The sequence below is a fragment of the Temnothorax curvispinosus genome, unplaced genomic scaffold, assembly GCF_003070985.1.
Source record: "Temnothorax curvispinosus isolate PA1 unplaced genomic scaffold, ASM307098v1 QBEX01007752.1, whole genome shotgun sequence".
Taxonomy (NCBI): domain Eukaryota; kingdom Metazoa; phylum Arthropoda; class Insecta; order Hymenoptera; family Formicidae; genus Temnothorax; species Temnothorax curvispinosus.
In genome coordinates this window covers 144668-161558 of record NW_020217532.1, presented here as the reverse complement: position 1 = coordinate 161558, position 16891 = coordinate 144668, and the positions used below count along the sequence as shown (strand labels likewise).

General features: G+C 45.2%; 1 protein-coding gene and 1 long non-coding RNA gene across 2 annotated transcripts in view; one reads left to right on the top strand and one right to left on the bottom strand.

Moving 5' to 3' along the window:
- Positions 1-16891, bottom strand: part of LOC112457396 (zeta-sarcoglycan) — a 192515-nt gene that overhangs the window by 82176 nt on the left and 93448 nt on the right. The window lies entirely within an intron of this gene.
- The window catches only part of LOC112457397, a 111010-nt gene that overhangs the window by 5725 nt on the left and 88394 nt on the right, over positions 1-16891 (top strand). The window contains exon 2 of the long non-coding RNA XR_003041099.1: positions 9940-10023. This is a non-coding gene — a long non-coding RNA (uncharacterized LOC112457397). The remainder of the gene's footprint in view (positions 1-9939; positions 10024-16891) is intronic.

Here is a 16891-nt window from a genome sequence, read left to right as displayed (position 1 = left end):
TCGAGCATGGTCGAGTGGTTATAGTTTGCAGGTTGTCTGTTGCTGTAGGACTAATTCCGGCCGCGCGATAATCAAATCTAATCCCTAGAAGCTTCGGCGGGCTAACCGGTAACCAATGTTACATCGGCTTACCATACCGTACGGAAGGCGAGCAACGGTAGTGTATAAGGAGAGAGGGATGGCGTAGATTTCAAAATATCGGATTTCGTATGCAGCTCCTGATCTCTAGCCTCTATAGGGACTCCAGAGCGATATCTATTTAAGGTCGACTCGAAGAACCATAGGAGAGCTAAACGCGGATATCTGAATTAAGATATTGACGTCGTATTCTCTCCTCTCTCTCTCTCTCTCTCTCTCTCTCTCTCTCAGCACTTTCCAGAACTATCCATCAACAGTCTTGTCACGTTCCGTTTTACAAACGCTTCTTTTAAACGAAATATTCCGTGTTTATTAAAGCAAATCGATTTGTCCGCTCGTGCGGCAACGCGACGTTCCCATGATTCTATGCGTTTAGGATCAGTTATCTTTCGATCATATACCTATATTTTTTTCAATAGAATTCTAAACGTTTTTGCTCTGAATCTAAACAGAACCGATTCGGAATGAAACAATTATGATTCTTTATCGATTCGATTAAAGTGCTATTTTTTTCAATCTTGTCATTGCCCCGTTTATCGAACAATCGATACGATAAATCGCGATTCATCTTTTATCTCGCCGGGGAAACGAAAGATGAAGTGGCCGCCTAATCAACGCCAATTTAAAAATCCTCGTCACGTTGCCCGATATCTCTCCGGTCATTTCTTTTCGGGGAAGAGTGCGCCGCGTTAGAAAGACGCGAGAAACGGCAGGGGGTTCTCAGGGTAGAGGGTAAAGGGAAGAGTTAGGAGAAACGTGCCGTACCGTGAAGAGCATCATGCGCAATCTTGTATGCAAATCGGAGAAGAAGGACGAGGTGGTGTCGGGGCGACGGCACGAGAGGAGGATAAGAGGGCGGAGGAGAGAGGGATGAGAGGGCACGTGAGGCAAGTACTTTAAGAAAAATTTGTTCCCTCAAGATTTCTATATGCAAATGCGACACCACCGGCGCTCTCTCCACGCCTCTTCACGGCTCAGCTCAGCTCGGCTCAGCTCGGCTCGGCTCGCACACTCCGATCTTGGATTTGCATTTCGCGCTCTCTTCACATTCATGCTTCCCGCCCTACCGGCACGCCCGCGGCGCGGCGGGAACGCGCGCGGTGTGTCGCCCGCGTTTTTATTAATGATCCGTAAGTGTCGGCCGGAAGCGCGGATCAGGCGCGGCTGAATGAGGCAGCGACCCGAGATGACCAACGGTGGATGACGAGGGAATGACGAGGCAAACGGGCGGAGGCGTCGCGGTGCTCTAATTACCATTAACCCATTAGGATGCATAATTTGCCTAATCGGGGCACCGGTGTGTATTACGTCGCATTATTTGAGATAGGTTTACCTCGGCGCTGAATGTTTTGTAGAATATTAGTTTACACGGTCGCGCGGACCGGGCGACCCGAGTTGCGCCGTTGCATGTTAACGTGGCGTTATGTGGGATTACATATACTTCGAGCTTGATGCATTTTCTTCGTATCGTTTAATAAGATCGCGGTACGGAAATTCCTCTTGGAATTGATCACTTGCGAACTTAAATAAAGTCCTCGGCGAAGTGGAATGACGATCGAAGGATTAATCCACGAATCAAAATTCTTTTCTCATCGAAGCAAGAAGGAGAGAAAGAAGAGGATATTTTTATCTTTATCCAATACTATACGCGATACGATGCCATCTATCGAAACGTTTAAAGTTCATTTTGCTGCCAAACTAGTTACATTGACGGAAATATGATTGGCAAAAAATTTACAAAATATATTGCTCATGATGGCAATACTAAAATTGGATAAATCAGAAAGGAATTGTACCGTTCCTAAACTTCGTCGTTGATAACTCTCGGCTGTCGTGTTTCGTGACGTAAATTCTCGGTGATAGCGTTCGATCGTCGCGCGTCGTGCGCAAGAACCTGGCAGGAAGAGAAGCAGGCACCACATTTTCCCGTCGTCGTCGTCGTCGCGGTCGGGCGCAGGGAAATGTCAAGAAAAACAGTGTCGTCGGGGAATACCCTGGTTGAATCGGTATCGACGCGAAAGTGGTCCCGAGGTAAATTACGAGCGCTCGCACCGCGTATACACGAGAGAGGAGGACGAAAAGGAGGAACGGAGAATTAAGAGGGGGCCGCACGCGCGAGGAAGCAGCAAAGAAAAACGAAGGAAGAGGAAAGAAGAACGGGAGGCGAAACGTACGGCGAATAATGCGATTCCGCTTCCGGTAGGTGAGAGAACAGGGGGGGGGAGAGGGGAACGGGAGAGAGGGTGCGCGCGTGAAAAAGTTCGTCCCAACTCATCCCTCATTCTCCGCTCGTCTTTCTCTCGCGCGTCTTTTCCGTCCTATTTATCTTACGTCTTCGTTTTGCTTGGAGAACAGGTTAAACTGCGGCCACGATTATCCAGTTTTCTTAGAAGTGTCCCATCAAATTGCATAATCGCGCAGATCTTGATCGAATCCGCCGACCCGCCGCAACTTCGAAGATACGAGCAGTACTTTCGATGAGTATTTGGTTTAATTATCTCGTAAAATTTTACATCCCGCGTTGTTCATTCGTTCTCGCGTCTCGCCGTTGCATCAGTCTTGCACGCGAGCGCCTTTACTGCCCCGTCGAGATTAAAGAGAGATCGTGGAAAAAAGGAACACGCTAGAAGCATTTATTTCGAGAACCCGCACTTAACGGGAGTAAGGCCAGAATTAGAGACGATTTCGCTCCGACCCAGAAGTCTTTCGCAGGCCGAATGCGATTTGTGGTAGGGGAGCGAACCATCGAGAATTATGCCGTTTTGCCATTTCGGAAAGTATGAAGAAACTTTTTCGGATAAAAGAACATCACAAAAAAAAGCGTTGTCGGGATGTTATACACATCACAGTTATGAAAAACTTGATCTTTTCTTAAGTTTGTGGATTTAAGGATATCAGATTTTTCAAAGCGCCCTGACGAGTCTTCGCAGGAAACGTGGTTAACACCTCTAGATTTAGGAGACAACGACGTAATCGCAAACGACATTATGCAACTCGGAGGGATGTAGCCGCAGTCTGTCCGAGCCAGACTTCAGCCCCTCGAGCAACTCGGTTGGATGGTGGTATGCAAGTTTCTTCGTAGTAATTTGGCGTGCCAGACGCGGGAAGACGGACAGTCTGTGCGAAGCCACGCGGCGGCGACAGTGGCGCGAGTGAGTTTAATTAGGAGTAAAAATCGAGTTTGCCCGATCGGCGTCGAGATTGTCGCTCGGCGAAACGAGATCTTGCGATTATTAGATTTCCGCTGGCTGCGCCTGCCATCGCCACCCTTCCGCTTGGGGAGGTGGAGAGGAGGAGGGTGGCCAGGCAGGCGGGACGGTCCCAGGAGGGGCTTGCCTGGGCTAAACAGTCCACGGACTGCGATCTGCGAGAAAAGGGCGACCGAAGGAGGTGGGAGCTGGAAACTATTTCTCTTGCCTCCCCGGCACGCCGGTTGTGATTTGAATACATCCAGTTAGCGGCGCGTGCCTCGAATGCCGGATCTGCGACGGAAACGCTTAAAGGAGCCACTCGTTACTTCGTTCGTGCGATATTAGCCACCGTTCACGTCGTCGTCGTCGTCGTCCTCGTCCCTCTCTTCGTAGTCGCTACGATTAGCCCCTCGCCAATCGAAACTTTATTGGACAAGTATTGACAAACGCCCAGCATTTTATTCCCCACCGATAGTAGCAGCGAAGTATTCCGAGTTAATTGCGCTTCGCGAGCTGTTTAATAATTTGTTACACATTGGTGTCCCTGGCGCGTTTGTTTCTATTGATTAGCCAGACATGTAAGCTGGAGACTGTAAATCTGTCGATCCTCAACTTCGTGCCCTGCAACTTTCACGAAACTCGTCGAGTTCCGGATATCCGCGGGAGAATTAAGCCGTTGAAAGAAACAAGCTGTTAAAAGTGCCGTTGCTTCACGATAATTAATCATCGGGACCAGTTTAACTGGCATTAAAACAAGACCCGTTTGAACTCGGCTGCGCTATAAATTCTCTCTTGTCGTCTGAATTGCGCAAACGGGTAATATAATAGTCGCCAAAAATTTAATAAAAATTTCAACCTCACCTTTGTGACGACACGTCTTTTTACGCGATAATGAAATTCTCCGAGCGAACTCCATTTAGTATGCGCGTATACAATTTCGAATTTGGTTTAGCCCGATGAATGTAAAACTGCGTGAAATAAACTCGCTTAAAAATGTTATTTGAATTTCCGCGAAAAAACTATCTTGAAATAAAAAGCCTTCGATGGTAAATGAAAATTGTAGCGTGGCAATTAAAGCTGGATATTCGTCATATTACGGGCCCCTTTCCCCTCTCGCCTTTTCGCATTATTTTGTCGCTGCAATCACGGGGATTGTTTAAAAATTGAAGAGGTCAGTGCCTGGACCGTTGTTTGACGTTACCCCTTTCAAAGGCAACACGAGCGCGTGAATACTTCAGTTTACATATATAGCTTCATAAATGACGCCGAAATAGTTTGCAACAGCAATTTATCTTACAACGAGGTAACATCGGTTCCCAACGATGTAACACCTCCCACCGCTCCGGCCCGTATTATCTCAAACTCGTCTTAAGGGATCGTTCAGAATGAAACATCAACCGGCGCAGAGTCACGATATTTAATGTATGTACGTCTCGAGCAGCTAAAGTGGAAAATGTATGCGCGTCAATTTTGAGGAACGCGAATTCAATGGACATAGATTGGACGAAAAGTGACGTTTCGCGCGTTTGGCGTATCGTGTATTTATTTATGTAAATGTTTATCGAAGCCTTTGGTTCTCCAATCTCTCATAATTCTCGGTCTTAATGGACCGGTTTTATGCGACAGCGGTGGGCAGTAACGCGGAATTAACCGCGTCTATACGGTATCCACGCTACGTCGTAATCGATGTTATCTCGCGCTTTACTCAGCTCAATAGCATAATAACCGTTCGTGTCTTTACATTATTTTAAGCAGGAGGGCGGCAATAACCTCGACCGTGAATCATCCGGGTGGTTCGAGGGTATCCCACATGCGAACGAACACGCGCTTCCGCTTGCGAGAGATAAAGAAGCGGGATAGGAGCTAACGGTGCCGGCAAAGAGAGCCGGAAAACAGAGATGGGAAGAATAGTATCCCGGGGAGGGGGACGAGAGAAAGACGGGGAATGTGCGGCAACAGCTTGCGATAACAGTCGCGAAATAGTCAGTTTTATCGTCGGCGTAATAACAATCATTGTTATTTTACGTGTTCGACCGCAATATCGTAATTGCTTTAAAAAAAATACAACGAATGAAGAATTAAATAATATAATACAACGCGATGCATACCTCTCTCTCCCCCGGGAACGAGAAATGAACGGATGGATGGGCGGATGGGCGGGCAAAGACGAAAGTAAGCGAAATCCCGTAGCGACGCGGCGCCGGCGCCGACTTGTGTGACTTCAACTTCCGGAATTAGCTGTCCGTAGCTCTAGGATGCTGGAAACGTCAATTTCTGTCGCAACTAATCAAAACTTCCTTTGCGATTACGCGGCGTGCGCCGCGCGCGACCGGCTTTTCAATTCGGTACAGCCACTTTGGGCCGCTCGCCGACGCTAATGACTCCGTCGCGGTATATATTCCCTTGTCGCTCGCAACGGACGAGCCAAGTATTTTGCAAATTCTCGCGTACCTCGCCACCGTCCCAACACATCGGAGGCGGATAAAACGATTAAGCCGCGAATTAAATTGAGCTGCCACCACCCAACAACCCGGGATACTTCCTCTCTCCGCGCGCGCGCAAATTGTGGAAGCTGCATCTCGAATAATATCGCAGGCAGCGATTCTTATCTCCTTTCTATTTTGTTTATAATTAAAGTAAATAGCGAATAAGACTTAATGAGAAAATATAATTAATGCACGATAAGTTGTCGAATTTTAACGCAGAAGGTATTTCATGTAATTCATTAATTTTAATTTTGGAATAATTTTATGTTCTGCAAGCAATCTTTATTTGACCGAGTGAAATCGATTTATGATGATCAGAAACGTCGAATAGTGTTTTATCGTATTTTATTCGCTACAAACAAGCGTATCGGGGTCTCTGCTTAGCGCAGGTTGGAATAAAGTACAGCCCTCTCTCTCTCTCTCTCTTGTTTTCCTCGTGGTAAGAGTGGAAGGGTAGCAGGCACACAGCCGGAGAAAAGAAGACGCGAAAGTACCGAGGTAGTAGCCGAGTTCGAGAACAAAGTCGATATTAAAATCAATCCAAACTGTCGGACCGGCAGTTCGGCTGAGTTTGTAACCTTAAAAGTTCGTCTTCGTCCCCGCGGCTCGCCTTCCTTACCGCAGACCGTATATTGAACTTTAGTCAAGTTCACTCTCCTATTTGCGTTCCGCCGCGGCGCCGTGGTAGGTTAAGAAAATCCGAGCCAAACGAACAGGAGAAAACGAGGATGGAACCGCGATGGAAAGAAAGAGGATAGCGGGGAAATAAGCGGAAGTTTTGGCCGCCGATCTCTCGTAGTATCCGCTAAGTAGCACGGCGCGATCTTAAGTGCCTGCACCTGGCAGTCCGCCCCCGACCTTTCTCGTGTCCCCTTTTCGCGAAAATGAAAGAGAACTCCCCTCGCTAATTCGAGAAATATTCGGCGCAATTCTACGCGGTGTTAATGAAACGGATTTCTCACTTATTATCATTAATCATCGTGGAAGCATAGATATTATACGTCTTATCTTGCGACAAGTATGACAAAAATGTCTTACGGTCGAAAAATAATAAATTAAGAAGATATATCGCGCCGTTGTTCGAGCGTATGGCCCTCGCTAGCCGAAGGCATAAATTTCTGCGGAATTTTCCGGGACTCGTTTCGCGTGACGTAAAACGGCCGTTACGCCCCTAAAATCCCCACCGTCGGTCGTAACGTCGTGAAATTCTTTTCAGATCTTGAGACGCGGGCGGACGATACGCGGACATACAATATTATGAGCTGAAAGGCGACGGGTAGCTGCGCGTTAATTAAAAGCCAGGTAGCGGTTCTCAACTCTGATGAGACGCGTCGCGCTGCACCGAAGGAGAATGCGGACGGACTAGGTCAGGCGGGCCGGCGACGAGGCCCACTGCGCGCGCGACCAAGAGAAGGGGAAAAAGACGGATTAGGTCAGACAGACCGATGGAGAAGCGTGTCGCTCCGCGCGATCGTACGTAGAAAAGGGAAATGGACGAATGGGCCGGCGGCGGACCTCGTCGCGCTATACGAAGGAAGGAGAAACGGACGGATTAAGTCCTACGAATCGGCAGCTCGTCATTAAGATCGTACAAATTGTCCAGCTTCTTAATGAGCGCCGGAGTTTAGTAGAATATTCCATATTGTGGGTATAAAGTGGGTGAATTAAACATTTTCGCACTTTAAGCGCGTTGCGCCGCCAACTAACGAGAGCATTTCTTCCCCCGTCGACTCTCGCGCGACTCTCTTGTCGGCCTTGTTACGCCTCGAAAGCTACCACGTACTAGAATTATCCCCGTAATTGCGTCGACGACGATTGATCGTCCGGTTTACTCCACGTTTATTTTACGACATGATTGAGCAGCTAGAAACTTCTTTACTTACAATTGCAGAACATAATTATGTTAATTATAGCTTATATATATTTATCTTTGCGTTTGATTACCAAACTAATATTCATGTTTCATCTATCCGACGAATATTATTTCGCCATATCTTGTATCGCGTTTTCATTATCGTTCGGGGAGTGATAACAATACGTGATTCGGCGTTCTGAGGCTAATTCGACGTTATTATTTCCGCGGGCTCATCGAACAACGATATTTACGGAAACCCGATTCCTTCGCGACAACGATGCCGAAAGGGGGAATCGTAAAACTGGCAATAACACTGGAATAACCGAATACGCCCAGATAGTAGGCGAAGAGCTTTAGAATCCGTAATTAAACGGGATGGCTGGAGCCTTGGCTGAGCATAGAGCCTTTCCCCAGCATAAAGATTTTATGTCCGACCTCGCTCTTGCGTATACTCGTCATTCTCCTCATCCCGTCTCACTTTGTTTCTATCTCGCCTTCGTACAAATTTGCTGGTGGCCGAACCATGTCACCTGCACGATAATCCTTGCCAATTCGGTGTATCTTGTGGAAGGAAATATTAACCGAGTAAATATATAGGTCTCTCGTTTGATTTTATTTGCTTTTGATTATTTTTCAAAATTAATTTTTTTGACATATTTTTGAAAACATATGTTGACTAAGTAGCGATTAAAAATATGCTGCTTCTCGTGCATTAGTACAGGAAAGTTTTTTGTTGTAATATTTACCACAACATCTTCGCTTATCGTTAACGGGAAATATTGTATTAAATAATTCTCCTTGGAAGAATTTTAATTAAGAAAAAATATTTAGCGTATTAAATACATTATATGAAATGCACTTTATTTAATTTTAAGTTTGCTAAGAATGCGAAGGAGACATTATGAGAAAAGCTGTGTATATACTATAGCTCTGTCTCGTTTTAACCGATGAATCTTTAATCGCTGCAAACTTTCCTAGCTTTTTCTGTGTCATCTACGTGTCAATCTGTGTTGAATTTTCATTGATACTCAATTCAAACACTACATTTCAATAAATTTGGTTAACAAACCTGTGATCAATCGCCGCACTTTGCGAAGAAATCGCCAGGCTGCGATTAAACGTGCGATTTTATTTCGAGCTTCAAAATCGGCTCGCATCATCCACTTGCGCGAATCTCGATGGTCGATGCGCTCGGAGAAATACATAAATTACTCGGGCAGCAGTGGTGGCGATGGTGGCCGATGGTGGCGGTGGCGGGTTATGACGACGTGACTGCAAGTTGGTTCGTATTAAAGTTATGAATATAAATCACGGGCCGGCTCGTTCTACGTTCTTTCCCTGCGCTCGACGGCCTCTCACCCTTACACAGACCTTTACCGACTACCACGATCGTATCCCCTTTCTCTCGTTCTTCAACCCTGTCATCCGTCCTTCGTTCTCTACCGCGAGGAGAATTGGCCGAACACCCCCCCCGTTTTACCTGCGCGCATACACCCCCCGTTCCCAAGCTTCGCGCCTTCCCCTCGTTCCTTTCGAGTTAGGCGTAGCAGCTCACGGTGTCAAAGCGCCGGCCCATTATTCATCCGCCCCCGTCAGAGTTCATGTCTCTCTGGCACGCACTCCACTGTCGCAACCCCTTCTTACCCCTTTCCTCTATCCCATGCTCAAGATACGTCTATAGCCAAACTTATGAACGCTTCGACACTGATCCTGGATACGGCAACCGCGTGTTGGATTATTCGCGCATGAAAAATAGCCGGCGAACGTAAAAATGCTTAGCCTCGAGGTGGACGCGGTTTAAAATTTTGCACGAGCAGACGTGCACTGTACAAACCGGTTAGGCAATAAGGAAGTTGATGTACATTATGAGACATATAAGAAATGATTTATTGCGACTTTCACTGATATAAATAATAAAAGTGTCGATTAGTTACATATATGTATAATAAATTGTAAGAGATTTATTATATAGTTTAAGAGTCGATCGATTACTTAATATTTTACGGATTGTTGTGAATTTTTTGGGTTTTCCATTTGGCGTGCGTATTACGGAAACTGAAAAATTCATGAAATAAACACACGGTATGAAATGTCACGTAATGGAAACGGCCCCGTGTCCCGCCGAGACAAAATAATTTCTCGCTGTTATGTTTTTGAACTATAAGTTCTCACGCTGGGAGTCATATACATATACGTCAGCGTGAAAAATTGGAATACTTCTTACTGAACTTTCCTCAGGAAACGAAGATTAACGCCCCCCCTTTTGCAGATTCACCATGTTTGCCGCTGCCGAGTGTCACGAACGCAGCCTGGGTAGTCTGGAAAATATGAAGACAACTACGCTCCCTGCCAAGTGAGTTTTTATTCCCAGCAAATCGCACGTGAAAGTGCGCAAATATAGTTATACATCGTCCGACAGTCGCACGGTGTAATCATATTTTTCGACGACCGTCGGGTTTCGCAACTTCGTTCATCGTCATAAATATTTCGAGAATCGAGAATAACCGATACGATTCTGTGGCTTTCGAACGAAAGTAAGAAAAGAGAGATATACTTAGTATATTTTTGTACTGTACTGTAAAAAAGAATTGATCGATGACCCACAATTTTTCTAAATTTTAAATTCTCTCTTCTTGAAATTTTCCGGATACAGATTTTTATTTAAGTATATTATACGCTTCAATAGTACATGCTATTGTTAGATGCTTAAGAATCTTCAGCGCCGAGAATTTGCGATTTTGCAATTTTCCCTTCCGTTGTTCTTCAAACAAACTAACAAGCGGAATAAAGGAGTTGCGGAAATAGTCGTTTAGCCCGATTCCCGACTGTAATGCTCAAAGTCGAGATACTAAGTCGAAGTTCGTATAGAGGAAGGTGTGTATGCATATCCCGGCGGGAGAGGGGCGGAGAGAAAAGAAGCCCGAGGGATCGGCTCGATCACGCACGGATGCGCCCCTTGATCCGATACATCGACGCCCCGAATCCGAAACATATCGGCGGGACGATGTCATACATATCCGATGTCAAAAGCCGCGGGGTGCTCCGCCGCTGTCGGAGATTTCTGGCGGCCCTAACCGCCACTCCTGATTCGCCGGCAATCTCTCCCGCGAGAGAGGCACCCGCCGACCTTTCTGTCGAGCTGAAAACGGTTCGCATCGCGAAAAATTGATCAGCACGCTCGGAAAAACCGTTCCCCGAATTTGTAAAAAAAAAAATCTGTTATTGAAATTGAGTGAACAAGAGCCGCGGATATCTGACCCAAAAGTTCCCAATATTTTAATCATAAAACATTGCTTCAACAAATAACATACAGATCCAAATTACTCAAATCAGCTGTCAGGATTTTATTACATTTAACTAACTCAATTTAGTATTGATAATATGCGTGTGCGTGGTTTTGAAATTATATAATAATCTCCGAGATATTATGTGATATCTTGTCGTCTCACATGAATGTCTTATTACACTTTGAAAAAGAAAAAAATATTTCCCATCCATGGTGGTTAAACGATTGGAAGTCGAGGCACGTTTATCTATTTCGAATCCGAGAATCGAAACCACCCACGGCAATTTTACGAGTCGCGGACAACCCCACACGCCGCGGGCCGCGATTCGTGGCTGCGCGACGGGATTTCGGGGATGATCCCCCCCTTCAGCGGGAAGTGTTTTCGGATGTGGCGAGAGGCCTGTATCCGCACGTTCACCGCGCGATCTCTGTGTATGCGGGTATCTGTGTGTAAATCGCGTGCGCGAGGAGGAGGCTGTTTACGAGACGGACGGATGTATAGGTGCGATAACGGGCTGTGAAACACGATGCTGCGGGCTTTCATTGCTCATCTGTGTCAGTGTTATGCCTACTGTTCGCAATGCCAACGCGAAAAGCCATTGCGTCAATCCGAGAACTCCCTTTGACTGAAATTATTTTTCCTCCCAAAGAGGAGAAGCCATCAAAAAAACTATATATATATATATATATATATATATATATATATATATATATATATGTACATTTATCTCATTTTTTAATTCTCTGAATTTTGATAAATTAGCTGCAGTTTTTCGAATTACTGAAACAAGTAGAGAGATTTTTGTAACCCTTAATTGCTGATTGCATTAAGCGATTGCCATCACGCTAACAGCTTTAGTGATATTTGTACGTGAAAACTGGAATATTTAATATGAGGTAATTTGTTAGCATTATTTTGGAGCTCAAAGGGTTGCGTTTCGCGCGGGCAAACAGAGCGAGCGCGGGCGTATACTATACGTTCCATTAAAAACTGATATCGGCTACGAAAATGGCGAAAGCGGAGTGAGGTAGCCGAAAAAGCGCACCGTACACACGCGGCGCGAAAAGTTATTTTCGCCGCGGAATATTTAACTTCCGCGTGTGTGCGGCTTGAAATCGTATCAGGGCTTAGAGCTTTCGCGGAGTCGTTGCATTAAAAATGGACGTGTTCGGGGAGGGGGGGGGAGGATAAGAATAAAACATACCTACATAATAAAACATACGATCGTGTGTGCCGCGAAACGTTTCGCGCATACGTTACGAGTGGAGTCGATCGCGCGTTATTTCAGCGGCCGCGCCGGGAGAGCAGGAAAACGATTAATTTTCGATGCGAGTCGGCATGAAAAGATAATCTCTCGTATGGATTAAAAGAAAGCCCCTGCTCCGTCTATTCCGTCGCGGACAGGTCGGTGAACTTTGACTGAGGTAGATCTACGGCGACCCATCAAAATGCAGTGTTTCAAGTCAGCATTGATTTCAGTTACCACCGCAAAAATCGCGCGATCCTCCCTCTGTCATTCCCGTGATCGTGCATCCGTTTTTTTTTGTGCACATTTCTCCAGAGATCGCACGTGTATGGACGGTACTGACCACGTGTACCTGCCGCCGACAAGTATGGCAGCGTACGTACGCATAATACGAACGCAAACAGCCGACTGTCATTTATACGTCGATGAGAACGTGCATGCAAGTTGTGCGGGATACATTGCAGGTGCATTCACGTACACCACACACACACACACACACACGCATGTGTACATGTATATACGTGTGCGTTCTGTATGTAAATTATATTCGAGTATACTCGAACGCTCTGGCCGCATATAACGAGAGTGCGAGCGCGAGAGAGAGCGCGCAATTCTGGATGGTTATTTATTAAACATACCTTCATTACGCGATCTGTACATATTTTAGCACGTTTTGCACGTACGAATCGCGCCCGACTGAAACGGGCCAACGCGACGGCACCGTTAATAGTTAGAGAAAAAAAAGCTCGGACTCGGCCTAATGTCCCTCCCGCTTGCGCGGCGTGTGCCGCGTAGTTCGCGCTCGTGATTTCGTTTGCCGCCACCGTCGTCGTTATCATCTTGGCGTGCTGAAAAATGCAGCAATTTGGTTAACCGGATTAAATGCCGGCGGTTCTTTTCGCGTATTCTTAGATTTTTTAATCCTATATCTTCTGTTTGCTTAAGCTGATTTTCACCGCTAAAGTTGGCGGTAATGTAAATTACTCCGTAAGTTCGCTCGTGTGGCGTCGGAGGAATACGAAATCCATTTTGCTTTTTATTTTTGCCGTTTTTATAGAACTAAATACGACTATTTGAATATCATTATCTACAGATATTACTGACATTAAATCTCATATCACGCAAATAAAAATTAAAAGATGCACAAACTGTTTAGGGTACTACTTGAAAAACAGTTTTATCACAATGTACCAAACTGATAGAAATAAAAATTAATTTGTTAATAGTCTGAGAAATATTAGCCGCAATGAGTTAAATAATTATTTCATCATATTTTTTTAAATGGTTGAGCTAAAGTGGATTAACTGAAAGAGAATTTAAAGAAAATATTTTAAAGTTGCAAGTAATTAAAAATTTATGTCTCTCTGTTACCTATGCGACAAATTTTTAATAATATTTATATATAGAGTGTTTGACAGTCGCGTTTATTATTAATATGAATATGAAGTATTGATAATTTATTATTAGTAATGGTATGAGGTAAAAAAAGGTGAGAGAGAAAGAGAGTTTTGGTGAGCTTAAGCTCGCGTTTTTAAATTAATTTCATTTCACGTTTTACATCTCTTAAAAAATATATGGGTGTATATATATATATTTGGAGATAATATTCGAAAAAGGATTCCACTCATAATCCACGGAAATTTATTGACAATGTGCCTTTCGCACCGCGGAAAGAATAAACGAGTATAATTTATTAACATTACGCAATCCGATTGGCTCCAGTCGAAAATGCACGATGCAGCAACTCAAATCTTTGAAAAATGATATTTATCGTTCTCCAATGCGTATATATCGTTAATTTGCAACACGTTGTATTTATTCGATGGGGAAATATATTTTCTAATTCATGAGCGGATGGAAAATTCGCGAACGGACGATCGTTTGAGTGAAAAATTGGAACGTACTCGAATTTGTAAATCCTCTTTTATTCAACGAGCGTTAAAACATTCGGAAAGACAAAACTAAATCGCGCGCACGTAGGTCCTCCTGGGCACTACTCTAAACGCTATTAATCACCAACGACCTCACGGTCCGCGGCAAAATGCAGCTGTGCACCTGCGGCCCGCGTTTTAATCGTTTCGCTCGAAAAGGGCGCGATAGTGCGGGTTCTTCCTTTGATGCAGGTCGTTCCGACGCTCGCGGATACATGTCGCTACATCTGCTCCTGACGCGTTTCCGTTTCGATCCTGGACCTGCGGACCGTCATGTGGGGGGGGGGGCGGCTTTTGCGCGTACGTATATAGCCGGATCGCACTATCACACACGCACACGCGGTGTCACGCGCATACACGGACGAACGATACCGCGCGCACACGAACGCACGCGTGGGCGTACACTGTAAGCTGCACCCCGAAATGCAGCGGCTGGCTGTCGTTGTAGGAAGGCTCGATAATACAGTGGCATAATGCCCGGCAATATAGCATAAAGGGGTTGACACGTTGACGCTGTCACGTGCCACTGGCGTCCCAGGGGCTATTGACTACGTGACGTAATAGTAGAGCCCGGCCTCTATGAGAAAGGAGCCTCTCTCTTACACACACTCGTTAAACACGCCCGTCGCTAGCGCCCCGACCCGCCGACCCTGACGCCGATTCTTTCTATCGCGGCTTCCGCCCGGATTTAGTCACAATTTTCCGTTAAAGTCCGCCCGGTCCCGTATCTCGCCGCACCGACTGTAATAACTAGCTTTTTTGCCATTCGGAAGAACAAAAGTTCATAGGAAGGTAAAAGGGAAAAAGTAAAAAAAAAATCACGCAAGAATCATCGATACGGTATAACATTCGTTTTCACCACGCACAATTGCTACATTTGCGATAAAAGCCGTAATTTGTTAGTATCTTTAAAGCATTTATATATAAAAATGTAAAAGAAATGTGAAAGTAAATCGATAGGCGAATTTGTAATCAGGCGTTATTAATTGCAGAATTAGTAATTTTACACACAAGATAAATGCGTACAGAAATATCGTGTTTCTACAGTAAACATTTCCAGAGATAACCAGCCACGGAATTTTTTTTTAATCGAAAAAAACTTTCAAACAAAGCCACAAGGTGCTGCAAATAAATTAAAAAAAAATTCGAAATGCTTTATCGATAAATGTCAGCTCGTATCTTTTTAATCAAAACGAAATTCGAGGTGGATATTTAAATAATCGTACCTAATGCATTTCATTAAAAATATTTCACCGATCGTAGATTATTAATTAGCTGTCAATCGCCGGGTGATATTAATTTCGGAACACAGAATGTGACAGAGCGGCTTTTGATCGCCCGGCATGGCGATGCTCGATTATCGCTCGATGAAAAATACATGATCGGTCCTTATCGGCGAAGCGAGATACGCGAAGCGAGATCTCCATTCCCATACGGGAAGAGGGGGGAGGGAGCGGCCGAGAATCTATCAGGCGCGGAATGAAAGTTTTTAATTACTGGGAGAGAGAAACAGAGAGAGAGAAAGAGGAAGGGAGAGAGAGAGAGAGAGAGCGACAGACGCGTACGCGCGTCCTAAACGGGACGGGACGGGACGAGGATGCGGTTAGTTACATCGTGGCGCGATTGATGGGTGACCCAGATTCTGAGTACGAGTGTGTCTGGCCGCCTCTCCGTCTGATGAAAGGGATGGACGCGAACGGGATGGGTATAACTGGGCGACAGAAGTGCATCGTAGAATGATCAGATTCCATAACGTCACGTACCTATTTGGTCGCGCGCATTTGGTAACCGAGCAACCCGCACGCGTCTCTGGTTTCCCCCTTCTAATCAGGCTCGCAGTTACAAATTAATTTATCCCGATTAATATACGCGCGCGACTATGTCCCGCGAATGTCCGGTCTCGCAAATGTCTCGGATAAAATTTCACCGTCGTGAGTTAATTTGTTTCGGGAACCTGATAGCGAAACGGGGGGCTTTTGTCCCTCGTTAAAAGTCGAGCTTCACACTCACCGACCTTAACCGCGTGACCTCGCCGCGGGATTCCGTTTCGCGTTGCATTTTTATGATAATGTCCAATCACGGCGCACGCGAGCTGGCTGGCTGATGGCTGGCCTTGACAGTGCGCGCGCGGGACGCGAAGACGCGAATGAATTATGAGCGATAATGAGCATTTGTTGCGGGTTGATGAATTACGAGCCTCAATGAATATACATGATGCTAATGATGAGGAAATTTACGCGCCGTAATCGAGCGATCCCGAATGCAGCTGCAATATCCGATAATAACGTCATCAAATTCTATAGAAATATCTTGTGTCTCCTTCCCCCTGATGAAATTTTCGTGCGTACAGTACAGAATAATTATTCTCTCATCGACGATCCAAAAATGTGAAATCCAAAGTAACGAGAACACAACACGCTACAAAGAAAAACTAAAAATTATGCAATAATGCGATTAAAACGGCAATCCTTCGAAATTGAATTTCTTTAAAAATAAATTATAAAAATATTTTGCAGCTGTCCGCGCGAAAAGTATTTTTGAACGTCTTCACGTTCAAGACTTCACTTTTCTGAGACAACATCTTCATTATCGTGTCTTTTTGCAGATGTTGAGTCCCTGAGGACTGATTTCATCAAAGTCGGTAAACTTCATCCGTAAGTTAACCGACTTAACGCTCTTTACTCTTTTAGTTTTAGCGAAAGACGAAAATGGACCGAGAGTTTAAAGTTAATCTTCAAAGTTAATGTTTCGCCGTCC